Source organism: Chamaea fasciata, unplaced genomic scaffold, assembly GCF_029207755.1.
Source record: "Chamaea fasciata isolate MVZ Bird 193981 ecotype frontalis unplaced genomic scaffold, bChaFas1.0.hap1 SCAF_27, whole genome shotgun sequence".
Classification (NCBI taxonomy): Eukaryota; Metazoa; Chordata; class Aves; order Passeriformes; family Sylviidae; genus Chamaea; species Chamaea fasciata.
Genome location: NW_027094112.1, coordinates 2,297,039 through 2,322,909, shown reverse-complemented (window position 1 = coordinate 2,322,909; position 25,871 = coordinate 2,297,039). Strand labels below are relative to the sequence as shown.

At 45.1% G+C, this 25,871-nt stretch overlaps 1 long non-coding RNA gene across 2 annotated transcripts in view; it reads right to left on the bottom strand.

Moving 5' to 3' along the window:
• Window positions 1–16,576: 16,576 nt before the first annotated feature.
• LOC136301922 (uncharacterized) overlaps window positions 16,577–25,871 on the bottom strand; it is a 28,180-nt gene continuing 18,885 nt past the window's right edge. Inside the window, exons 1-4 of one of the 2 annotated variants that reach the window (XR_010723959.1) lie at window positions 21,377–22,064; window positions 18,612–18,803; window positions 17,823–17,939; window positions 16,577–17,691 (exon numbers count right to left, since the gene is read on the bottom strand). This is a non-coding gene — a long non-coding RNA (uncharacterized lncRNA). Of the gene's footprint in view, window positions 17,692–17,822; window positions 17,940–18,611; window positions 18,804–21,376; window positions 22,065–25,871 lie in introns of those variants that run through there. The other variant, XR_010723958.1, reaches the window with a different exon arrangement.

The following is a 25,871-nucleotide window of genomic DNA, read 5'->3' as shown; positions in this document are numbered from 1 at the left end:
TGGGAAGCCATTCTGCCATGTCCTCTCACTGTGGGCCCATTTCCAAAGTCCCCCTCCAGCTCTCTTGGAGTCCCCTTAGGTACTGGAAGGGGCTCTGAGGTCTCCCTGGAACCTTCTCCTCTCCAGGCTGGGCACCCACAGCTCTCTCAGCCTTTGAGTTCTAACTCTGTGGGCTGGAGGCAGAGCTGTGGGATCATGGAGATGCGGTGGGAGACCTTCCAGGAGCATTGTAGTGGCTGAAGCCAGGCTTGAGGGAAGACAGGCTGGGAAAGCAAGGAGGGAGCGTTGTCCTTTCTCTGAGGGAAAAGCTGGAATTTGTGCTATGGGATGTGCAATGAGCCACCTGACAGCAGATGGGTCAGCATTAGAGGCCACATCAGCAGTGGGGACACTGGTGGGTGGCTACTACCCATCACCTGATGGGGAAGAAAAAGGCAAGGACTTCTTGGGACAAATGGGACATTCCTTGGCTCTGGTGCTCATGGGGTGCTGGAAGTGTGTCAAGTGTCTGATGGCAGGACAGCACAGCTGAGCACACACACTCAGGAGTTTTCTGGAGTGTGCTGATGCAAACTTGCTGACACAGGTGGCTGGAGAGCTGGACCTCCTACTTGCCAGGGAGCAAGAACTGGTGATGGATGTGAGGTTGTTGGGGCAGCCTTGGCTGCAGTGACCATGCACTGTTGGAAATCAGGATCCAAGGAGAAAGGAGCAATGCAAAAAACAAGACTGGAGCCCTTTGCTTCAGGAGAGCAGAATCTGTGCTCTTCAGGGATCTTTTGGGAGGAATCCCATGGGTTATGGTCCTGGACAGAGGAGCCGTCTAGGAGAGCTGCTCCTTTTCAGAGATTATCTCCTTGAACCTCAAGGATGGTTCCTCTTGACAAAGCAGTAAGTCAAGCATTGTGTCTCAGAACTCCAAAATGATGAACAAAGGGCTCCTGAATAAACTCATAAAGGGCAAATACAAAGCAACCACAGATTAATCAGTCCCTCTTCTGATGTCAGTAGTGGACAAATCCCCAGTGGGAAGTGCCATTTCTGGCATCCAGGTCTTGTTCTTCATGTAACTGCTTCTGGCCATTGCTGGATCTGAAATTAAAAGGATCTTTGCTCTTACCAAAATCCAACATCCTCCTCTATGCTCTGAGACAAAGAGAAGAACATAACGCTGAGGTAAAATGGAAACACCTAAACACAGAAGGTTCCGGCCCACTTGTTCAACTGGAGCTGGTGATCAAATGTCTAAAACGAGCAGTTTTCAAGAGCCAGGATCTCAGGTTGAATGGTGAAGAAATTGGTCTTGGGAAAAAAGGAGAGGTTTTCTGCTACTTGAGTAGCTCTGGGAATCAAATTGGTGGATGTGCACAGAGTTGTCTGAGGAAAAGCAGATGAGGTAAGGCCATCATGTTTCCCCTTTTCAGGAGAAAGGAGGGAGACAGTTTGTGTGTGGCGGTTCAGTTGTTTTCAATCACTGTGGTACGTAGTTAGCACTGTGCTAGATGGTTCTACAAAAACATTTGTGGGTTTTTTCAGTGCCAGGTGATAGTCTTCTCTTTCGTGTCTTTGAGGAGCTCCCTTTTGTTTTCTTGTCCCCCTACTTTGCTCTACTTCTGAACATCTAATACTGTTCCAGAAGATTCTCTACACTAAAAGTTACATTATCATCCTTGCTTTTTTTGGCAGATTGAATAGTTAGTATTAATGTCATTAAAATATTGCCCCGATTTGTATCTGTGGAGAAGTCACTCAGGTTTAATAACTTTATATCTGTTTTCATTCTGTATTAAGTACTTCTGGACCATCAAGCACATCTGTCCTTAACGCCTATCTGCATGCCAAAGAAAAAAATCTGTCCATGTTTAGAAATTGTTCAGAAGATATTTTGGTTCAGCTGATGGTGCTTTCTTTGACTGTCTTTCCATTAATGACCTAAAGATGCATATTTACTCAGCTACTCAATTTTTGTATTTCTGATTTGAGGTCCATTTTTATAAGGGTCACATGAGTTTTGTCCCAGTTAGATCAGCATTTTTTTCCCCTTAACTATTTTAATGGTCTGAACTGATTATTTGACCACTGGGTTGGCATTGTTTGGAGTTTTGATTCGTTTGTATGTGCTTTTCAATGAATTTCTAGGTGGGGAACATCTGGTTCTAGTTTACTGAAGTTGGCTTTTAATTTGATTTTTATCTTACTTTAATCATTTTGAAGAATGGTAACCTGGAATTGTGGAGCATTTTCCTAATCCTCAGATGCAGTTCAAAGACACAAAAAGCAAATAGCATGATTTCATCCTCTTTGCACTGTTGTTTTCCCTAGGATAGATGTGCGTTTCTCATTTTAAATCAGTGGTTACAATAGCAGTGCTGCTATTTCCCATTGGTAACAAGGGCATGTTCGTCTGCTGTTCCCTTGAGTGTGTCAAGTTGGTTTTTCTCTTCCTTTTTGCTAGAGTCCTGCAGTAAAGCTCTGGGATGTGCTGATGTGATGTTACCAGTCAGTTCAACCCTGGGCATGAAAAAGAGAACAAGCGCTAAACACCTCCTGCAACAGGCCTGGGCACACACAGGTGCCTCTCACATCCCGTGCCCTGGCTGGCAAATCTTCTCAGAGCTGTGAGACCTCACCCTGCTCCCCAGTGAGACCTCCCAGGCCGTTAAACAGCCCCCTTTCCATTTGAGTGGCCACAGAGACACACCTGTGCTCACAGCCCCCCACAAGCCACATATGCTAAAGAGACTGCAGCCAACTGCACCCCTTCCCCTGTCTCCCCATCTTGGCCATATCTTTTCCCTTCTAAGTGTCCTTGTTCTCATCTCTTAGGCAACAAATGGGAGAAAAAGACCCAGAGTGAAAGAAAAATAAAAGGGAAAAACCCTATTCTTCAAGAAGAGGAAATGAGAACAGAGGGAGTCCTCCTTTTCTTTGGTCCCTAGGCAAGGAAAGCACATTTTGGAGGTAACTTGTGCATGGTTGTTGGAATTCTTCCTTCAGCCCTTGCTGAGAGGTCGACACCTTCCAAAAGAAACTATCTTGGACCTTCCAGCATAATGCTTCTTGCTCCCTGAAAATTCTCCATTTGCATTTTAACAAAAATTTCTTCTTCTTAGGGGGCAGGGCAAGTGGAGAAACAGCTCACTCTGAGCTTCTGTCCCAGCACATCCACCCAATTCCGTCACACATTTACCAGAGGCTGTGTCCAAGGCTTTTATTGATGGAAAGCTGGTTCTGGGATATATCTGTCAAGAAGGCAAATTTTCTTTTAAAGGCTGTGGTGGGAATTATCTTTTTCCCTGGACAAAAATGTCCTACTGCACCTTCCTAACAAAACAGAGGAAAGTTACTGGTGATGGATTCCCTGGAGACACTACAGGTGATCATAGAAAATTAGATATTGAAAGTGAAACAGTAAATCAGAACATCAGCTATGAAGAGGACAACTAAAAGCACTGATTTGAAAAGTCAGCTGGAATGTCTGCTTGGGGAAGTGCCTGGGCTGCTGACACCTACAAGAGAAGAGGGAGGTGACAGAAGAAATCAAGTGGCATTATCTTTGTGTTTGTAGCCTTTGCAAGACAGATGACATTGGCCTGGTGGGCAATGCTGTGTCGAATGGCTCTGAGATTGATCCACTGCAGAAATTCTTCCATTAGGCTGGAAGGGAAGATGACAGGGGCCCTGTGGAGAGGAACTGGGAACACGATTAGAAGAAACTGAGGAGTTGTATTGACATCTTGACAGGACTTATAACAGTTTGGAAATCATAGGGTAACTGACAGTTGCTGCTCCCTGGATGGAATGCAGTTGGCAGGCCTGGAAACCTATTCCACCATGATTCCCCCCACACACACCTGCTAAGGGGGAATGGAATGGAGGGTGGGGCAGAGCAGAGGCACCATGGCCAGGCTCTGTTCGAACCCTTGCAGGCGGGGGAGCTTGATGGTATTTTGCAGCTGATAAACCTCATTCCACTTGTCAACCGTTGGGGGTAGGGGAAGACATCCTGCTGCTGAGCCAGCAGCTGTGGCAAAATCCCTCTCCTTAGATGAAATTGCTTCATTAAAGGCTGATAATAATAGTAATGCACTCCTCCATCCCAAAGTTACCCACCCCTAAGATACAACTTCCCCTCACTGGGCACCTTCTCTGTGTTCTTTCTGGCTGTATCTTTAAAAGCAAAGCAAGAGAATTTTACAGTCACCAGTAACACAGGTATGCATGACTAGACTCACTCAAGCCCCACCTAAACACAAAGAAATAGTATAAAAGTAAGTGGAGAATGGGAGGAAAGTTAGGGAAGACACCATTATAGCTGCTGGGTTCAGTGAATGGGCTGAATCTTTCTTCTCCCCCATTGGGACACCTGCTGGGTCAGAATCATCCTCTGTGCACACTGAATATTTTACTGGGGGTTAAAGCTTGTCTGTGCATTCCTTCAAGTATACTTTTGCAGTCACACACTATCATCAACATCTTTGAACCTTAACGTCTCATGATTTTATATTAATAAGGAATGTTATTCCAAAATTGTCAATGTGAATCCTTCCTGGGTGCTGGCAGTCACCGGCAGCAGGGAACACACTCCAATAAAGGGGAATATCTGCTGAGGGGTCTCCCTGAGGCTGATGGTTTCCCTGACTGAGTCAGTCAAGCTGCCCTCCAATCCAGCCAGACAGTTCACTGCAAGGTCCTCTGAACTGGACACTGACAGGGTGGTTGGGCACAAGGGACTCAGCTTTCCTGGGGCACTGACAGACAAATTAAACATTAAGGGTTAAGAAAATCTCCCCACGCTAACGGCTGAGGAAGCTTCCCATTTTCATGTGACTGAGCCAAAGTGGAAACTGGGGCAAAGCCTGGGGACAACTGCCTGACCCTCTGGCACCTGTAGCTCCTGTATAGGGTGCCTCAGGCACTGTGCTCAGGAACACAGGGCCATGGATGCATTTGCATTGATGTCCTTATGTCTTCCATGAAAGCCTACACTCCTAAATAAAGAAATGAACGCTCAGTGCTCAGAAGAAGAACACCTGTGTTTATTCATATGGAGCCAGAGCTGGGAGTGCAGGGAAGGATTTCATCATGTCTTGGGAAGGTGTGTCAGGATAGACAAGAGACGGGACCACTGATAGTCATGTTAAAAGGATGATTTATTGCTCCTATGTTCATCAGTCTCATGAAAAGGTAAGAACGTGTTCACATCAGAAGTCAGAGGTTGTCGTATCTCTAGTTACAATGCCTTATAAAGATTTATTAGCCAATAAACTGCTGCCACAAAGTTAGTGTCTTTGCACCAATCATTAATTGTTTTTATACGTTTTGCCGCACTGTGGATTTTCTTAACCAATCATATAACACCACACAAACCTACATTGCTACACGTTATAACTTCTTACTCCCTTTATAACTAGTTCTATAGCTAAACTTTAAAGTCTAAAACTTTCCACTACCTAGCTTAACATGTTTCTGCTCAAACTACAAATCCACATTCCTGCTTCTGGTCCCTAAATCTGGAAGCCTCTCCCAAGGTCTTAAATCAAACCCTGTGTTCATTTCTATGTCTTGGCCTGTAGGCACAAGATCTGTACCTTGATTTTCCTCAAAGGTCTGTCTTAGCAGTGAAGTTCCTGGTGCAGTGCCACACTTTCCTCAGATACAATTAATTGACAATTTTTATGTGTTACTGCAATGTTATTGTGAGACTCCCTAAACATCATGAAGTACCCAAATGTGGTTAAGTTCTGCCTTTCCATGTAAAAACTGCAGCTCTTTCAGTGCCCACTGTGCTTCTTTGTCTCGGTGTAATCACAGATGGAAACTAAGCAGCACATGGCCTCTGGCTTCTTTCCCCCTCATTGAACTAGGTAGAGAATTGAAAAGGGTAAAAGTGAGAAAATTCATGGGTTTAATAAATAACACTTTAATAAATAAAGCAAACACTGCATGTGTGAGCAAAGCAAAGCAAGGAATTAACTGATTACTTTCCATCCACAGCCAAGCATTCAGCCTCTTCCAGAAAAGCAGAGCTCCATCATGCTTAAAGGTTACATGGAAAAAACAAATGCCATCACTCAATATCTCCCCTTTCTTTCCTCTTCCCCATCTTTATATGCTGAGCATGATGTCCTATGGCCTGGCTGACCCCTTTGGTCAGTTTGGGTCAGCTGAACCATCTGTGTTCCCTCCCAAATTTTGTTCACCTTCAGCTACTCATTGGTAGGTGGAATGAGGAGCAGAAGAGGCCTTGACTCCATGTAAGCACTGCTCAGCAATAACTCAAAAATCCCTGAATTATCAACACTCTTTCCAGCACAGATTCAAAGAGTAGTCCCATTCTAGAAGAAAATTAACTCTACTCCCTGCCTTTCTCTTGCCCCTTTTCCAGTCTCTGCCCCTGCCTGTCTCTCTCCCATCCTGGGCTGAGCTCCTGCCTGGCCATATCTGAGGCTCCGTGGGAGCTGCCGAGGAGCAGAGCAGAGCACAGCTGCCCTTCCAGTCTTTTGTCTTTGCTCCAAGATGTTTGAGTGCACCCTCCCTGGGTTCCCCAGGGAGAGAGAAAGATGTAGGGGATGAATTAAAGCCTTTAGAGAAATTAAAATATATTAAGCCATGTAAATATGAAGTAGAAGTTTAGATTTTACTTTTAAGTTAATATACTCTAAGTGCCTTAAGAATCTGTCAGCCAGCACAGGGCCCAGAGCCTTAAAGCCTGGTAACTTAGATTTGGACAAAACAAAAACATAGTTGAAAATTGCTTAAAGTACTAGATAGAGCTTTTTACAATTTTTACATGAACGAGATAGAACATTTTATGTTAATAGATATGTGTAGTTTTTTCATGTTTGCCAAATTCTGTTCATCAAATACTGTGTAGCAGTTTGAGTGTCCACTCTCTTTTCCCTCTGGGAGACTGGATTGGGAGGAAAAGGTAAAACAGGTTTACCTTAAGGTAAACAGATAGATTTTATTAACACACACACTAAAAGAAGTGTTGAGGTTTAAGGCAGATTTGGAAGGAAACCTCCTAAGGGGCCCTCCCTCCCCCAACTGGTTCAGGAAAAAAACCTCCTCAGAGAGAAGTGGAAAGAACTCTGTTTATTAAACAGGCAAAGCACTCCCCAGCACAATAAATTGGACAATACCCAATGACAAGAACTTCGTGCCGCTCTGGAGAGATGACAGATTTGGAACAGAAGTCCTTCCTGGAAGCGGTTGCTCTGTCTCAGTCCCTCTGGTGCTGGGACACGCTGCGCAGGATGGATCTTGGTGGGTTCCAGGTGCGAGCCCGCACGGCGCTCCGCTGAGTCCTCAGTCCAGAGAGATTTTAACAGTTCCAAGGGAAGGCAAAAAAAAAGGAGAAAAACAGGAAAGAAAAAAGGAAAAAAAAAAAACAAAACAGGAGGAGAAGAAAGAAAATGAAGCTTCTCCCCCTCTGCTAGCTACTCACTAACTAACTAACTCACTAACTAACTAACTACTGCAAAAAAAAAAAGACAAGAAGGAAAAAAAACCTCTCCGTCCCACACGCCTCTCCCTTCCCCCTGCTCCCAGACCCAACACCAAAGGCACACGGCAATATCCAACACAAACCCAATAGACGATTGGGGATAAAAACCTCACAACGTCACCCCAGGACAAGAAGGAAAAGAAAAAAAAAAGGAAACTTTTAAAACACTCTTCCTTCCCCCTACAAGTGTTCACTTTCCCACAAACAACGTAGAGAGACAAAACCTGAGATTTTTAGTCAGTTTCACTATTTGAAAATAGTCTTTCATCGATTTTTTAGGGGGGGAGTCTGTCTTAGAGTCATGGATTTTACTGACAACCTAAACCAGTTCTCTTGTGGGTTTTAAACGTCACAAAAACAGCTGCCTGGTAAAACCTGCTCCTGCGACCTTTCCCATTAGCAGTTTCCTAAGCTGCTTATGGGTCATGAGTCTTAGACTCTTGCTTAGTGGGGTGTCACCTTGTTATAAATGAAGGTGCTGCCTAATTTTCCAATCAAAAAATAAAAACCCAAACAAAATTAAACGTAGCAGCAAGTTAATTTGAGCAGCTGAAAAGTTACAATCATTTGTTAATAGTCAATAATATTGATTCTAATATATAAGCAAATCTATATATATACCACGGGGTACATGAGCAGGACCTGTCCAGTCTCATGTACGAATAAAATTACTCATTTGGGTTCTTTTATAATCTGTGTCACCACCCATACCCACCTATTTTCGATTCGTAAAATTTTCATCACCACTCTTATCACCACCCACTTCCATCTCCACTGTGCATACTCCACCACCCTTTTTAGGTGGGCTTCCCCACCTTCAGGGGTCACAGGGAGGAAGGCTCTCATCTTCATCACATGTCCTTTCAATGACCCCACTGGTTCCACATGCGTACTAAGCCTATATTATGTCAGTAAATACTATATATGCACATCTGAATAGTTTCTTGGTACACTAAGACAATAAATTTAATATAATTAGCATCTTTCTGGATTCCCCCCCAAAAATTCCCATCTCTAGATAAATATAGCCTTCTTATCTCTGGTTCTTCCTCTCTGCTGAACATTGGCTGGAGAAGGGAGGGAGACTTCCCCCCTCCCTCTTCTCCTAAAAAGTTCCATTTTAAACCACTGTTTTTAAAATATTGATTCCTGTTTGAATTTACCGGCACGAATTATACCCATTTCTCACGACCTTTTAAAGATGAATACTTCAAAGGCAAAGAATTCTTCATCTTAAGGAACAGAGATATCTTCTCACTTCTTCACTGGCACAGAGGGCTTCTTATCTGTGTCTCTGTTTAAGCATCTCATGAGATCAATATTAGTCTATTACAAACAACTTTGCCTAGATCTACACACAAATCTTACAACTATTTCTCCACATGCGTATCTTTCTCATGATTTAGAGGGATAACTTACACACAGAGTTCATTTTTACAGCTCAGTAAGAAGTTCAGCCTAAAATGGAGTGGTGACCTCCTCAATCTTTTCTTCTGATTAGTCTTTTTTCTCTCGCTCTGCTGATTTCATGCTGTGCCTTCTCTAAGTTCACTCGGTCCTTTTCTTGTCTCTCTCAGGGAAAGGTTAAGCCTTGGAAACTTCATTTTTGCTAGGAAAGAGTTAAATCTGCCTAAACCTGTGGGGGTTATGTGATCTCTGCTGGGCAGCAACCTCTCCAGCCGCGCTTCCTCCCTCTGCTTTCCCTCTCCCACCGGGAGTCACTGCAGGAGGGATGGAGGGGAGGAGGGCCCTGCCCACCCCTCGGTGACAATCGGGCTGGGCTCAGCCCAACCGCGCCCATAGTTGTTATCAGGGGCCCGGCGGAGATCACTCCCGGCTCGGCCTGCTCCGAGGGTGGGCTTTAAAATTAACAGATGTTAAGCTGCGGCCTCGCCTCCCCCGCCAGGAGCCGATGAAGCCCAACCAGGCCTAGGGCTGGCTCTTCTCCCAGGATGGGGAGGGGGAGCAGCAGGGCCTGGCCGGCCAACAGAACCATCCAGCTCGACGTTACCTATTCGGCTGGCTGGAAGGAAAAGGGAAACTCGGACAGCGTCCAAGCTTTATATGGGTGTTACCAAAAGTCGCATTCAGCTTTCTCAGTGGTCAAACTGTATGTCAGTAGCCAAGAATTAGCTTCTGATAGGTCCCCATCCTATCCAAAGCAATTCTAAGGGTCCTGACAGGGCAATATTCCATATTCCTTTTTAACTAAAAACCAAACTCTGTTAACCCATAACAATATGCTACATGATAGAACCTTTTGTCTTAATAGATATGCTGTATGAATAGGTTTTCTGTAAGGTTTTATACCATCCATCGTTGTTTTTTGTAGTTTTACATACTTTCAAAATTAGGTTTAGACTGGTGTAGAAAGAATTGTGTCCTTAATTGATTGGGTAAGCCATAGATAGGGATATGAATGTGCATTTATGATCTGTGGATAAAAGGCCTGTTTTCTGGGGCAATGGCATCGACTCATTGATTTTTCAATAGTTTGATCCATCCTCCTGCCTTCTACAGCAAGAGAGAATGGGGCTTTGCCAGGGACTTGCTGCCAGGACTTTGTCAGGTATTATCACTTGGCTTGCTGCAGCGAGTGCTGCTGCGGCGGCAGTAGCTTTTGCTGTTGTGGCCGCAGCCGCAGAGAACACTGCTTGGGAACGAGAATCTGGGCCAAGAATCTGCCTTTCCCCCGTGGCTGGGACTCCTTGTTAATCTGTCTTTGTCCCCGTGGCTGGGACTCTCTGTCAATCTGCCTCTCCTCTGCGGCTCTGGGCCAGGAATCCACCTCTGCTGTGTGGCTGGGACTCTGTCAATCTGTGCCCTGCTGGGAACTTAAGCCTTATAACTTTTAGTAAGACTGCAAACTTAGAACTCTTTGCCTTTGAGACTGATGCTTTTATATAATAAAAAACTTTGTAATAAAGAGCAGAAAATGCTCTTGGCTTTTTAAGACCGTAAACCCATGAATAGCTCGACACCAGGGTATTCTGAGCTGGGAAGAGCTGGTGGAATCTGGGCCTTCAGAACAACAAGCCCTGAGGTAAAAGTCTCAGGCAGGACTCATTCTTCTAGGCATCAGTATTGCAATTAGCAAGGAGGATGATTTTGGAAGGTGCTGCAGAGACCAGACCAGATATTCCCCAGATGCCCAAGGTTGAAAACCAAGGTTTGTCCCTCTCAGTTGGTGGGGATTGGTGGTGGAGCAAATATTGACCCTGCAGACAGTGCAGGACCCCACATAAGAGCAAGTGGATATGACCTGAAAAAATCAGTGACACCATGGAGAGCTCCCATTGGAGCAGGTTCCTGCCAGGAGCTGTGGTCCCACACAGTGAGTAGCCCACGCCAGAGGTGGGACACCCTGCCCCTGCTTACTGGGGACATCCTGCCATCCCAGCTACCAGCCCGGGACTTTCCACTGTTCCAGCCTGGTGCTTGGTACTGTTCTGTCATTAATTCTGTAGATGTTGTTTTGCTTGCTTTGTAATACATACTAGTAAAGAGCTGCTATTCTTTTCCCCAAATCGTTGCCTGAAAGCCTCTAACTGCAAATTTATAACTGCAAATTTATGGGGAACGGGGGGGTTACATTCTCCATTCCCAGGGAAACTCCAGCTTTCCCTGACAGTTACGTGTGTTCCTAAACCAAGACAAATGTCATCCCTGCTGATCTGCCTTTCCTAAACAGCCTGTGTGGCTCCATCCACCACAGCACTCTGGAAGCTGCAGCAACACATCTCCATCATCCCATGGCTCTGCAGACAAGGCACAGAGGAGAAATGAGGGCCTACTGGACAGGAGCCAAGGACATGTGCACTAAACCTGCACTTCACCAAACAGCCTCTGTAGTTCCCAAAAGAGATCTTCCTGCACCATAAATGGGACCAGCCCTTCTACCAGCCCTCCTTCCACTGCCTTTTATTGCCACCAAGCCAGAGGGATGTTTCCTGCACCTGCCATTGCCTGACAAGAGCCCCGGGGAGCAGCTGCTAGAAAGAAGTGCCGAGAGATCTGTCCTCCCCATCTGTTGGTTTTTGGTTGACTCTCCTGCAGAACTGCTCCAGGGTGATTCTTGCTCTGCAGTAATAAGTTGCTGCATCCCCTTGCTTTGCTGCCAGGATCTGCAGTGGGAATCTGTTATTCAAACTGTCATCTCTTATCTTAAAACGATCTTTGAAACCTTTTCCAAAGGCACCATTCTCATTGTAAATCCATTCCCGAGTGCCACTTGGGCCCTGACGGTACCATGACTTGTAGTAGTACTGCATAGAACCCCCCTTCATGCTGCACTGAATAGTGACTGAATTTCCCTCTCGCACAGTCAGTTCCTTGGGCTGCTCCAAGGTGGCTGCACCAGCGAGTGAGACTGCTGCAGAGAGAAAGAACAAGCCATGATCACTCCAAGATTCAGCTAAGGTCAGGGCAATGCTGCTGGGGCGCTGGAATGGCACTGGACCGGTGGGAGGACAAAATCCTCCTCTTTGAAGCCGGCTGACACAGATGGGCACAGCTGGTAGATGCTATCAAGGCTCACATGGAAGGAGACTCCACATTTCCCTCCCTCCTTTTCCCTGTCAGACAGGAAGGTTTTTCTGATTTCTCCAAAGAAGCATGAAGGATTTCCACCATGGGGGGACAAATCTATTTGTCTTGCCAAGACACAATGGTGAGGAAGCCACTCTGCTGTCCCTGAAACTGCTCTAGATGAGGCCAGCAAAGACAAAGGCTGTCCCAGGCATTGAGGCTCGGTCCCTGTGCTGCCATCCTCCAGCTGGTCTGTGCCACAGGGGCCGCAGTGGCCCAGGAGCAGAGTGTCCAGTGGCAGGGCAAAGCGCTGGGCCCCAAGATGGGAGAGCAGCAGGGAGCTGGCCTGCGTGTGCCCAGGCTGCAGAGGAGGCAGCTTGGATGGAGGTGGTGAGCTCAGAGGCAGGAGAGGAGCAGGGCTGCTCTCCCCGTGCTCCACAGGCATGGCTGGGCAGCTGGAGGGGGGAACAGGTGCGGCTGCCAGCGCTCAGCACAGCTGCCCAGAGCCGTGCAGAGCACAGGGCCACGCTCAGCTCCGGGGGCCAGCAGCCCTTGCCTTCACTTACCTACAATGGGCAATAAGCCCACGCACAGGGCACTCCACATGGCCAGGCCAGCTCTGTCTGGCCTCTCTCCACCTTCTCTCTGCCTGCACAGCAGCTCTGCCCACACCTGCCCTGCCTGTGCCTCTGTCACTGCACTCAGGCCAGTCCCTCCTGGTCCCTCCCTCTGTCTGTGACAGCACTGAGGGGGAGAGGTGGGGCAGGAGGACCAGAATTTGAGGCTGTTGCTGCCCTCCAGAGTGTCTCTTCTCTCAGCCTGTGTGGTTCCCATCCTTCTTTTAAGCCCTCTCCATATTCACCCTTTCTATGATCCTCCGAAAGACCCTCAGGCTTGTTTTGGCGTGGGTCAGCAGGAACTATAAATTGGGAAATGCCATTGTTAAACCACCACAGCCTTATTTGGCACCCAAAGTGGGGCATGAAGGGTTGAGATAAGAACAGATCTGCCCAGAGTGGGTGGGAAACAAATCTGATCCAACCATGAGTTGTATCAGGTATGGGGCCACAGGTGACAATGCTGCTTGCGCTGTTCCTGTGGCTGTGGCACCTACCCCTGTGTATGGTTCTGTAGGTGCTCCTTATGATGATCTTGTGCAGGGCTGTGGGCATTGACAAGGGGATTGGGAAGTGGACAGTAACTCTCAGCCTCTGGAGGTGATTCTTGTCAAGTGTGAACAGAAAGGATTCTCTCCAGGATGATCTAGCAGTGTTCCCAATCAGTTGGCACACCATGGCCAGAGACTGTACTTGTCATCAAAATAAAACTATGTGCAAAATGCTTGTTAGAGATGGCCATGTAATGGAGGCTGGGGTATTTCTACTCTGTCTCCTTGCAGGTTATGTTTCTGTACGGGTCCTAGAAGAGGAAGTGTCCTGATTGTGGGAGGCTTTGGCTTGCCAGGAATCACCTAAGTCCCTCCCTACAAAAATCCCAGATTTGACATCTGTTTTAAAAGCTGTGCTTTGGAAAGACAGACATTCCCAGGAGCACTGCACTCCCCTGTCCTGAGCAGTTTTGCAGGGGAAGATCAGGTTCCCAATACTTCAGTTCAGACCATATCAGCTGACTGCAACATGAGGGAGAGGGAGAAAGAGAACTAACCTCTACAGTCACATAATTAGCCATCATCCTAATGAGTTTCTGTTTAATTTAGATATAATTTTACCATGGCCTTTTTAGTATTTCAGAACAAAAAGAGATAGGTATGTGACCTATTATACTCATCAGATCCAGGAACATTATTTCATTGTTTTCAAATACTGTATAAGAAAACAGAAGAATTCAGCAGTACAAAAAGCTTTTTAATATGTCTAATTCTTGTGGAGTTCTTCATTATGCTTTCCATGTAACCTCTAAGAAAGAGGTTTATTCTTTCAGGAAGCTTTTAATGTTGTCGGCCACTGGAGAGAGCTCTCAGCATTTTGACTTGCTCAGCAGGACAGATGTCAGATACCACACTTTATTTATGAGACTCACCCAAGGGGGGGAAAAATACATATGATGTGCTAGAGGTGAAAATTTTCCTTAAATGACTTGAAAGGTTTTATTGAAGTTCACACTGTGGGTGGTCTTGTCACTGAAACTTGGGGAAAACCCTCCAACAGCATATTTTAATGTTAGAGAATGAAGGCATTACTTTGTTCTGATCAAGATGTGCAACAGAAATCATTTCATCCACACATTGTATGGCTTGTGCAGGCAAAATCCTTCCATCACACAAGGTTTTCACCAGATTTTTCTCATACTTACACTGTCAAAACTCAGGGACATTCATTGGTTCAATGTTCATTGATGCCAAGTTACAGAGTTTGTAGTATTTGGTTTCTTACTGATCGCTTCACCTTCTGTGTTAATGAGATTCTTGTTCTTTGTGCTCTTATTGATCTTTTCCCAATCCAGGTGTCTCTTACCATAGCAGGGGTGATATTTGGAGCTGATGATCGTTAATTTTTGTTATCTTTTATGTACCTTCTTTGCTACTTGCAGTCTCCTGGGATGTTAAGCTCATCGGGCCTTGAATGCTGAAAGCATCCTTTTGAAAGAAACTTCAGTTCCTTTACCCCTGGGCAAAGGTGAACAAAACCTCTGACTAAAGGTATAAAAAGAAATTTTAAACTTCTTCTCATTTCCCACAGTGTGAGAAAGGTATGACAGCAATACAGAACAACTGAGGTTGGAAGGGACCTCTGGAGGTGATTGGGTCTCCCCTGCTCTAGCAGGATTGTCTGGAGCTGTTTGCCAAGGACAATGGCCAGGTGGATTTTGAATATCTGCGGGGACTGGAGTGGCTCAAGCCCTGGAGATTTTCAAAGGCTGTCTGAGCACAATCAAATACTGACACAAATTAATCTGTAGGAGAATAGAGGTAGTACTCTTAAAATGCATTGTATCAAAGAGTTCTGCTTGTAATCATCCTCCATTAATTTGGTATAATGGGATCCCTTACAGGACAATATTGTTTTTTCAGATATCGGGATAATTGCACATGTAAATGTGCTTGTTTTAAAGGAGGGTATTTTAATGTGGAGCACAGTTTCTCTACAAAACTTTCCTCATCTGCTATCAGCAGGGAGAGCTGCAGATTCTGTCCTCTTCTGTGGAATTAACCACACTAACACAATCTTACTATTGGTCTGGAAACAATTCGATTCTCCAGCTTTCTTTAGCTGCATGTTCTGCATTGCCAATGCAAAGTGAAAAGCCATGGCTTCGTGGGGGCAATCTGGGACCCTGCCATGAAACGAGGGCTTTAGGTCAGTGAAACACTCACTGTCAGAGGTGTCAGCAAAAGCAGGTTAATACAAATTTGCCCAAGTGTGGCACAGTCCAACAGCCATGCTCACCCTGCAGCTGTACTGCATGGCTGCATCCGGGACGGGAACATTGACTTAGAATTAATTTGGAAAGATTGATGCAGAGACTGTGGGCAAGAAAGGGGTAGAGCTGTAAAAGTAAGTCCCTCCCATTGAGTCATGAGGTACAGAAAGGACCCCCGAGCTTTCTAAACTCCTTCTCAGAGGAGGTAGGGATGGATCCAATCCTAGCCCCAGACTTCAACAAGACTTTATGACTAAGGGATTATAACAGCACTTCATCATTAACCTTTCCCTCCTCTCCATCTGATTTGTCTAAGGGAGTATTCTCAAAATATGAATCTGTCTGAGAGTTTGGGCAGAGGTGTGGAGTGCTTGAGAACATGGTTCTGGGTCTCATTGGAAACTCCGGATAAAAATACCGATGAACTGCTCCTCCTGACTAATGTTATGGTGGTAGAATGCACTAAATGAGCATTTTACTGGATTTCCATTTCCCATGAAAATTTCACACAGCTTCTGCAAGGGCTGAGGTTCTTCTGTGGAGTTCTGCAGGGCCTGAGGACATGGTCTGAAAAACTTTAATGCAGCCCACCTTGCTGTGTCCTCTGTAGAGGCTCTCTTGAAGCCAGCAGGAACTCAGCCAGGGGGAGAAAAGCCTTCTTTCCCCTCAGGATGTGGTTAACTTGTTTTTTCAAAAGCAGGGGAGGCTTAATCCTGCCTGGGGTAACTGAGTCAGAAATGGTGACCACAGCATCCTGCCTGTAGCTTGTGAGAGGGCCATGAGCTGGGGAAGGTGTGTGCTGGGCTCTGTTAGGTAAGAACCAAGTTGCCATGGGAACTATCACTCCATCAAACCACTTGATATTATTTTTTGGTGGCCTCTTCCTCCCATCACTGAGTGCAGAACAACAGCAGGGTTTCTTCTCTGCTGGTATGAGCATTTTCCTGCCTCGTGCCTTCAGCACGGACTCTCCTCACTGAGGCTTTTGAATGTGCCAGAGAGACACTTCCCTGCACAGAGTCTGAAAAAGACAAATTCTGCCAGCAGGAAATCTGTGTTATCAAAGCCGTCTTTCTAATCCCTGTGGGCTTTAGGTGAGTTGGATTTCAGCAATCTCCAGCCCTGCTTCAGAAAAAAGAGCACAGAGAGCCCACAGCATTTTTGCCGAGTACAACTTTATTTTTGTCATTAGTACAGAAACCTAAGGTGCATGTGCAATCCATTTGGCAGAAGAAATACAGGCTTAATAAAGAGATGAACATTGTCTGGTTGAATTGAATCACTTCAGATCCTACACAGCTCTTTTTATCTACAATACATATTATTTGTTATTGAATCTATCTAAAGCTGATAGCTATATGGCAGCTACTGGGCTTGAATTCCCTCAGCAGTAATACTCCAGTTCTCCAGGCAGTAACACAACATGCCTGGGAAAGGTGCTTTTCAAAGGCCTTTGTATCTAGAGTGAGCATTGGAGTTTTCAAAGCTATTGAAGCACATTGGACACTTATGCGCAAATGCCAGTAGGGTGGGGAGATCTGCTTAGCAGGAGGATGAGGATAAATCCACTCTCCTCAGTTCTCAGAGCACAGGAAACAGCAAAAGCACTTAAAACTCTTTGGTGTAATCAGCTGACCAGGCAGGAGTGACCAGTATTCAATGTCTTCAAGGGAAGGTGCTGCCTGGTGTCCTGGGTGGTTTCTGTCAGCAGCTCTGCCCCTGCTTGTTCAAGCCCCTTGTGCTGCTGGTTCATCTAATCTCCTGCTCTGCTTCAGGTTCCTCTTGCCTTCATTCCCCATGTCTAGAAGAGCAAAGGGACCTTTAATGGAATTGGTCTTATGAACCAATGTTTGATATCTGTCAGATCAGGACAGAGAGTCACAAAAGTTAGGCTGGACTGTCTTTTTTGCTTCTTTGGATACTTCTGTTTAAAAATCCTCCCCCTTCCTCTTGTTACTTCCAAATGTTTGTATTTTGGGATCCTTGAGTTTGAATCTATATTTGTCTGCATTTTACTCCAGGCTTTCTACTCTGCCAGTTGAAATAGTCAGAGATATTTCTTAGGCTGTTCAGGTAATAACTGAGTTTCTCTGGCAAACAAAATTTAGGAACCAGCCTCCAAGAACTGAGCTTTGAAGACAGAAAATTGCTGTTTCCTTTGGTTTTTTTGGGAGGCAGAGTGTTCTTGTCTTAATTGCTTTTTGCAGGGGAATTGGTTTTCTTGTGTGTGGTTGGTCATTGTTGTTCTCTTTCTCCCCAGAAACCTGCAAGAGCTGTTAAATGGAATCAGGAGCAGATGAATAGGCATGGTTCCTTGTGGGACTAGGGACACAGACAGGGACAGGCAGTCACTGCTGGCATCTGCTTCCAGACTTTCTACAAACCAAGCTGTGTGCCTGCTTACCTCAGAAAAGAAACAACTTGATACTCATGAGGGTATTGAAGGCGATGGTCTTTGCCAGCAGGACTCTCAAACCCAGCACAGCCATGGACAGCATGTTCACTCTCTGCTCTTCAGGATCTGCTCAATTGACCAAACAAGAGGGGAGAGATCATGGTCTGGGTTTTGATGTTGTGATCTTGGCAGAAAGTGGGAACATTCACAGGGGACAGTTTAAGGGAAAGGAAGATCAGCAAAGGAACAGATGATAGAGAACATGGCAACAACAGGAGAGCCCAGGGTCTGTCTGCATTGTTTTTTGCTTCCTGGGGCTTGTGTGTAACTGCAGGAGCAGCCTTGGAACAGCAGCTTGTGTCTGCTGAATGTGTTGTGTTCTCATTCCTCTCCCCTGGAGAAAACACATTCCCATGTCTTCATCCCCTAGATAGCAATGTAACTCCACAACCTGTTTGGGCAACTGCCCTTGTGCTGAGGGGTCTGTGCTTTTGCAAACCCTGGCACTGGCCCCTTCAGCACCCTGAATGACCTTCAGGACTACAAAAACTGACCCACAAAATATAAAATGTGATTTAGTAAAAAAAGCTCAAAACACTCCACACTTTTTGTTGGTGTTGGAAAGGCTGTTCCAAGTTGTGCTGCAGGAGGTTTGCTGCTACAGGGTGAAGTATGTAGTCATAAGGAAATCCACACTTTAAACAAATTGATTGTGTGTTCCCTCTTCCTCCCAAAGTTATTAAACAGTAGAAACCACTGTCCCTAGAAATATGTTGCACCTGTGCCACCAAACTGTACCTGGCAGTATTGTTATCATGCTGCTGTCGAACCTGTCAGTGCAGATCAGCTGTGTTGTCGAAGCAGATGTGTTCTGTTCCTTAGAGGACATCTCCAGGCTGATGTTCTTTGTATGGAAAATCGTTGGCAAAGGTGTTGTTTTCCCAGTGGTGCCAGGATCTTCTGATTTAGTTGATTTCTCCACAGTGACCTCTAGGATAGAAGTTTTGGACTGTATGTGAAAACTCCATGGTTTGGGCATGATTGATTTTACTGCAAGCTTGTCTGAGTGCTGCGTGAATGAAAATTCATATATACTTCAGCTGAGACTAATTTGTTACATTCTCATTAACTGTCTTCTATGTCATTATTCCTTGCCATAAGAAGTACAAGTAATGAAAGAAGATTGCTTTAACTTGCAGCAGCTGTCTTACAAGAAAACTACTGGTGTCAAAAATATTTAGAAGCCAACAAATCATTGTGGTACCATGATTTCTTTTTTAAACTAAATACCTTTGCCTCTAGCTTATGTCATTTATGGAGAGTCAATGGTGATCTCAAAAACCAATGTCAAGACTTAACTGAGATGAACAATTTGATTTAGACTAAAATCATAGAATTGAACAGAATCCTTCAGCAAGCTTGCCAGCCAGAAAGGGCTCAGCTTATGAAAGGTTGTTATGGTGCTCTGCCAGAACTTTATGGCTCAGCTCTCCTGATCAAACAGGCAGAACCACACACTTGTCCACACCTACTGCAACCAGACACCCAAGAGGAATCAAACATTTCTTTCCCAGGTGTTGTACCACGGTTGGCCAGAGCCTGTCAGTCCTGTGCACTCTCTGTTCTCTGAGAAGACCATGAAAGGCTTTTCATGTGGTCTCCTTGCCAGGCTTTCCAAACAGCCAGAATACAAACAAGCTGCTTCTCTGCAATAACTCCTTGGGCAAGATCATCAGCAAGAAATAATGTACCCAGTGCAGTTGTAGTTCAGAGAGCAGAGAATTTGTTTTATCTGACCCCAAAAGCCTCCCCCGAGTCCCACTAGTTTGCATCACCTGATAATATAGCCATGAATTCCTATCACTGCTTGCTTCTGGAAGGGATTTGCGTTTTTTGTTCTGACAATTTATTTGGACAGAAAGATGTACTTCTCCTTTTCTTTAGTCTTATAAAGTCACAGAAGGAGCTCTACATTCTAAAATGTTCTAGGCCTTAGCATTCTCAATGAATGTTTAATCTGGAATAATACAACCTGAATGAAAAGAAAAATATTCTCTGCCCTTCACTGAGCCTCAACAGAATATGCCTGGAGCATCCCACAGTGACACTAACAGTGGCTGTTATCTTATGTCATTTTGATTTAGGGGTATTCTCAAAATGACTAATAACCAAATCAATAATAAAATAACAATAATTTAGTATATAACATGCATAACACACATAACATACATAACATAGAATTAGGGTAAAATATAATAATATATATCTTCATGTATGTGTGTTAAAAGGCATATTAGTATCTCCCGAAGGAATTCAAAACCAAAAGCGGGAGGTTGTTCACATCCTGGAAATTATTCAACTTATTAAGTGTTTCAGCAGTCTCAAAAGGGACATTGATTCATAAGGCCCAATATCTTTTTTTGTCAAACGTAACTGCAGAGCAGCGCATCTCTGTGCAACTCTGAAACTATCCTCTCTTTAGCTGGAAAGAGAAAATCATTAAACAGCATGGAAAGAAGAGGTCATTCTTCACAATGGTAAATTTGCATTCCTTTGTCCCTTTGCAATTGGAAGTGCGCTGAGATGAGTCCCAAACACAGATTTATTTTTTCTCCATGCAACATATCCTACAGACATGGACAGATATTAGGCAGCACCCAAGGCAATCCCACGTCTTTCTGGAAGGAGAGCAGGAGGTTTTAGCTATGCAGCATAACAAGGGACGTTCTTGCAGTACTTTAAAGACATGCAGACCTCTGAAAGAGCAGCAACAATTCCAGAGGGATGCACCTGAATCGTTAGGATAACACAGTTCAACATCACAAACCCCTTTGCAACTGCAATATTCACATTCCCTTAGAAAACCTTGGGGTGACATGCACTCTTTTTGTACATCACAGAACTCCAGAGATAGGAATAGCTAAGGCTTCTAATAATCCCTGCTCACCACAGTGGTCTTTTCAGAACCCACACAACCTGGGAGCCAATTGTCTTTCATTTCAGGAGCTCTTGCATATGAGGCTCTTGTGACAATTTAAGCCAAAGGATATTTAACCTCCTTCCTCTTCTGTCCCCGGGGCAGTGCAATTGCATCCCTGGGGACACTGTGAGTGTGGTGCCAGTGTCAAACCAGAACTCCTCAAACCAGGCAGTTACAGACGTGTCTCCAAACTCCTCACCACTGTGAGCTCTTCACTGAGCTCTGCATTCCTGCCCCAAGTCAGTCAGTGGAAATCCACTGGAGAATTGGACACTTGACAGGAAATTGGAGCCAGAGTGCTGCCCAAACTGGGAATCAGTAATCACGTGCTAAGTAGTGCCTCACTGGTGTTTGGGGATCATGGAATAATGGTGCTCTGCAGAGACAGTCCAGTTGTTCCTGGAAAACTTTCCTGAGCAGATCGAAGCTAAGGATTTGGCTTGAAAGCCTGGCTGGAGAACGAGTGCACTCAAGGGATTATTGCAGCTGAAAATCCTTTCAGTGAACCCAAAGCTTCAAATGCCCTTGTTCACCCCCACCTTAATTTTAATTGAAGTGTTAAAAAGAAAGAAATGTCACTTACTTGGTATAACTGTGAGAATCGTCCCTGGTCCATTCAGAGTCTGTCCGCACACTGCTAAGACGTATTCCAATAACTCACTCCTTCCTGATCATGTTCAAAAGTGTTGTAAATCAAGAAGTGGTAAGCCAGATAAGAGGCCTAATTATCCATAAGTGAAAGTCCATGACAAATTCCAGAGGTACATTTACTTTGTGAACTGGAACGGGAAAAAAAATTACTTGAATAGTTCAAGGATTTCAGTTAGCTTAATGAGTACAGAATTTTAAACTTCTCCCTTTCTTCCATCTCTTAAAATCCCCATGCGCTCTTTTATGTATCCAGGATAAAAATAAATATAGAAAGAATGTTCTATTTCTCTTCTTAAACATTACAGTCACCCCTCTCCTTTCTTTCCCCAAATATCTCATCTTTTTTCCTCCTTTGGGTTTTTATACTGGTCCCTATGCTGTTTACATCATTGTGATATCCCAGCCCCCCAAACACAGTGAGGTATTTCATAGCAAAAACTGTCTCTGTTCCACTACACAGAATTTTGGATTATGCAGGCAGTCACATGACTTCTTCAGTGGTTTAAGACCCAACATACTACATGAAAAAACACTATATGGCTTTCAAACAATCTAAAATAATATCAGAAAGGCTGAGTGTTAAATGGGAACTTGGGGATTACATGACACCTCTGAAAAGTCTGAGGGAGTTACACAGGAGAGAAAGCAGGAAAATAATCAGTACTTTTTCAGTTATTTCAAAGCATTTCTGAAAATTTTTCTGACTTGCAGCAAGCTGTCCACTTTTTCCCCTTTGTTTCAGTGCTCAGAAGCAGGAGGAATGTGCCCTCTGGGCTCTTAGAATTGGTGCCTGGAGGTCCTTCAGTACCTTAGAAAGTCTTCATGCTGTTTTAGGTAAGGGGAGAAAGTAGGCAAAATGATTGTTCTTTGTTGTGTAGAGGCCCTGAAACCTTGGGAGTGAGGATCAAAGAGTGAAGGAGTGTGCTGATGTTGCACAGCCTGGTTTTCGGTAGCAGGGGAGAGTCACGGAAGTGGCTTCTGTGAGAAGGTGCCAGAAGCTTCCACCGTGTCTGCCAGAGCCAATCTCTGATGGCTCTGAGGATGGACATCCACAGATGGTGACTGAGAGCAATGGAAGGCTCTGTGCTGCTGGACCCGCTGTTACCAGCGGACTTGAACTGGGGACACTTTCAAAAGACTGGCAAAACTTATTGCAACTGCTGTCTTTGACCCCAACTTCTCGTCTTTGTGGTACTAATGACAGGGCAATGGGAGACCTGGGAAGCAGCCGGATTGCTCTTGCAGTGATGCCTTGGAGACCTAGAAATAAAACAACACACTTTGGAGACAGTATTAGTATAGGAGGTAATATAAAGGCTGGTCTTTATTGGAGGCCTGCAAGGGGCAGATACGGAAAAATGCCCACCCTGCAAAGGGTGGATACAGTTTTATAAGTTTTGCAACTTAGCATAATCAACTAGAATCACCAATTAGAAGCACAAGTGATGAAGTAATTCCCCCCTTTGGTTCCCGCTTTTCTGTAGCCCCCCTTTAATACGGGAACTAACCTTTGTTTATGAAAATGTGTCTGGGGTGGGTATTTCACCTGTGGCTCCCAGGAAGAACCAAGATAGGATAGGTGCCTTGGATCCCTGGAGTTTGGAGCCTCTATTATGTGTTTTGTCTTTCTGCAGAGGGTAGGGAAAAGTACTGGAGCTAGCTAGGAACACTATAACAGTTTAGCAATAGTCTAGAGAGCTACAAATATATATGAAGGAAATATAAAAGCAGAAATCATTCTGGCATCTGAGTGGTTGGAGTAATGGGTTAAAAGCAGAAGTGAGAACTGTAATCAAGTGAGAAAGCAATGGGAAATGTGGGTAGGAAACCTGTGAGGAATGGTATAAACAAGACAGGCTTAATAAGAAGAAGAAACCAAAGGGCTGAAAGGGGTGCCTTTTGAGAGTGTGCATGTACACAAGGACTATCTGTGAAAGAAAAGAGAATCCTCTGGGAAACTACCATGGCTGGGTGACTGTTTACACCACCTGTGCAGAAACACATGGAGGTGGGGAAAAAAACCACACGACATTGGAGCTCCACCAGTAGGTGCAGGGCAATGAACTCATGGACAGCAGAGAGACGTGGTGGGAGAGCTCACGTAACCCAGGAAGGGAAATATGTGGTGTAATGCAGGTCAGGGCACATGGCCTGGGCTCCTCTCCAAGACAGGATCCTGGGTTGGGTTGGGTTGGAAGGACCCATAAAGATTATCTACTTCCAATCCCTCTGACATGGTCAGGGGCACCTTCCATTATCCCAGGTTGCTCCAAAACCAGTCCAGCTCGGCCTTGGATGCTTCCAGGGATGGGGATGCTCTGGGCTGTATGTGCCAGGGCATCACCAGTCCCACAGCCAAGGATTCCTTCCCAATATCCCATCTAACCCTGCCCTCTGGCAGTGGGAAGCCATTCTGCCATGTCCTCTCACTGTGGGCCCATTTCCAAAGTCCCCCTCCAGCTCTCTTGGAGTCCCCTTAGGTACTGGAAGGGGCTCTGAGGTCTCCCCGGAACCTTCTCCTCTCCAGGCTGGGCACCCACAGCTCTCTCAGCCTTTGAGTTCTAACTCTGTGGGCTGGAGGCAGAGCTGTGGGATCATGGAGATGCGGTGGGAGACCTTCCAGGAGCATTGTAGTGGCTGAAGCCAGGCTTGAGGGAAGACAGGCTGGGAAAGCAAGGAGGGAGCGTTGTCCTTTCTCTGAGGGAAAAGCCGGAATTTGTGCTATGGGATGTGCAATGAGCCACCTGACAGCAGATGGGTCAGCATTAGAGGCCACATCAGCAGTGGGGACACTGGTGGGTGGCTACTACCCATCACCTGATGGGGAAGAAAAAGGCAAGGACTTCTTGGGACAAACGGGACATTCCTTGGCTCTGGTGCTCATGGGGTGCTGGAAGTGTGTCAAGTGTCTGATGGCAGGACAGCACAGCTGAGCACACACACTCAGGAGTTTTCTGGAGTGTGCTGATGCAAACTTGCTGACACAGGTGGCTGGAGAGCTGGACCTCCTACTTGTCAGTGAGCAAGAACTGGTGATGGATGTGAGGTTGTTGGGGCAGCCTTGGCTGCAGTGACCATGCACTGTTGGAAATCACGATCCAAGGAGAAAGGAGCAATGCAAAAAACAAGACTGGAGCCCTTTGCTTCAGGAGAGCAGAATCTGTGCTCTTCAGGGATCTTTTGGGAGGAATCCCATGGGTTATGGTCCTGGACAGAGGAGCCGTCTAGGAGAGCTGCTCCTTTTCAGAGATTATCTCCTTGAACCTCAAGGATGGTTCCTCTTGACAAAGCAGTAAGTCAAGCATTGTGTCTCAGAACTCCAAAATGATGAACAAAGGGCTCCTGAATAAACTCATAAAGGGCAAATACAAAGCAACCACAGATTAATCAGTCCCTCTTCTGATGTCAGTAGTGGACAAATCCCCAGTGGGAAGTGCCATTTCTGGCATCCAGGTCTTGTTCTTCATGTAACTGCTTCTGGACATTGTTGGATCTGAAATTAAAAGGATCTTTGCTCTTACCAAAATCCAACATCCTCCTCTATGCTCTGAGACAAAGAGAAGAACATAACGCTGAGGTAAAATGGAAACACCTAAACACAGAAGGTTCCGGCCCACTTGTTCAACTGGAGCTGGTGATCAAATGTCTAAAATGAGCAGTTTTCAGGAGCCAGGATCTCAGGTTGAATGGTGAAGAAATTGGTCTTGGGAAAAAAGGAGAGGTTTTCTGCTACTTGAGTAGCTCTGGGAATCAAATTGGTGGATGTGCACAGAGTTGTCTGAGGAAAAGCAGATGAGGTAGGGCCATCATGTTTCCCCTTTTCAGGAGAAAGGAGGGAGACAGTTTGTGTGTGGCGGTTCAGTTGTTTTCAATCACTGTGGTATGTAGTTAGCACTGTGCTAGATGGTTCTACAAAAACATTTGTGGGTTTTTTCAGTGCCAGGTGATGTCTTCTCTTTCGTGTCTTTGAGGAGCTCTCTTTTGTTTTCTTGTCCCCCTACTTTGCTCTACTTCTGAACATCTAATACTGTTCCAGAAGATTCTCTACACTAAAAGTTACATTATCATCCTTGCTTTTTTTGGCAGATTGAATAGTTAGTATTAATGTCATTAAAATATTACCCCGATTTGTATCTGTGGAGAAGTCACTCAGGTTTAATAACTTTATATCTGTTTTCATTCTGTATTAAGTACTTCTGGACCATCAAGCACATCTGTCCTTAACGCCTATCTGCATGCCAAAGAAAAAAATCTGTCCATGTTTAGAAATTGTTCAGAAGATATTTTGGTTCAGCTGATGATGCTTTCTTTGACTGTCTTTCCATTAATGACCTAAAGATGCATATTTACTCAGCTACTCAATTTTTGTATTTCTGATTTGAGGTCCATTGTTATAAGGGTCACATGAGTTTTGTCCCAGTTAGATC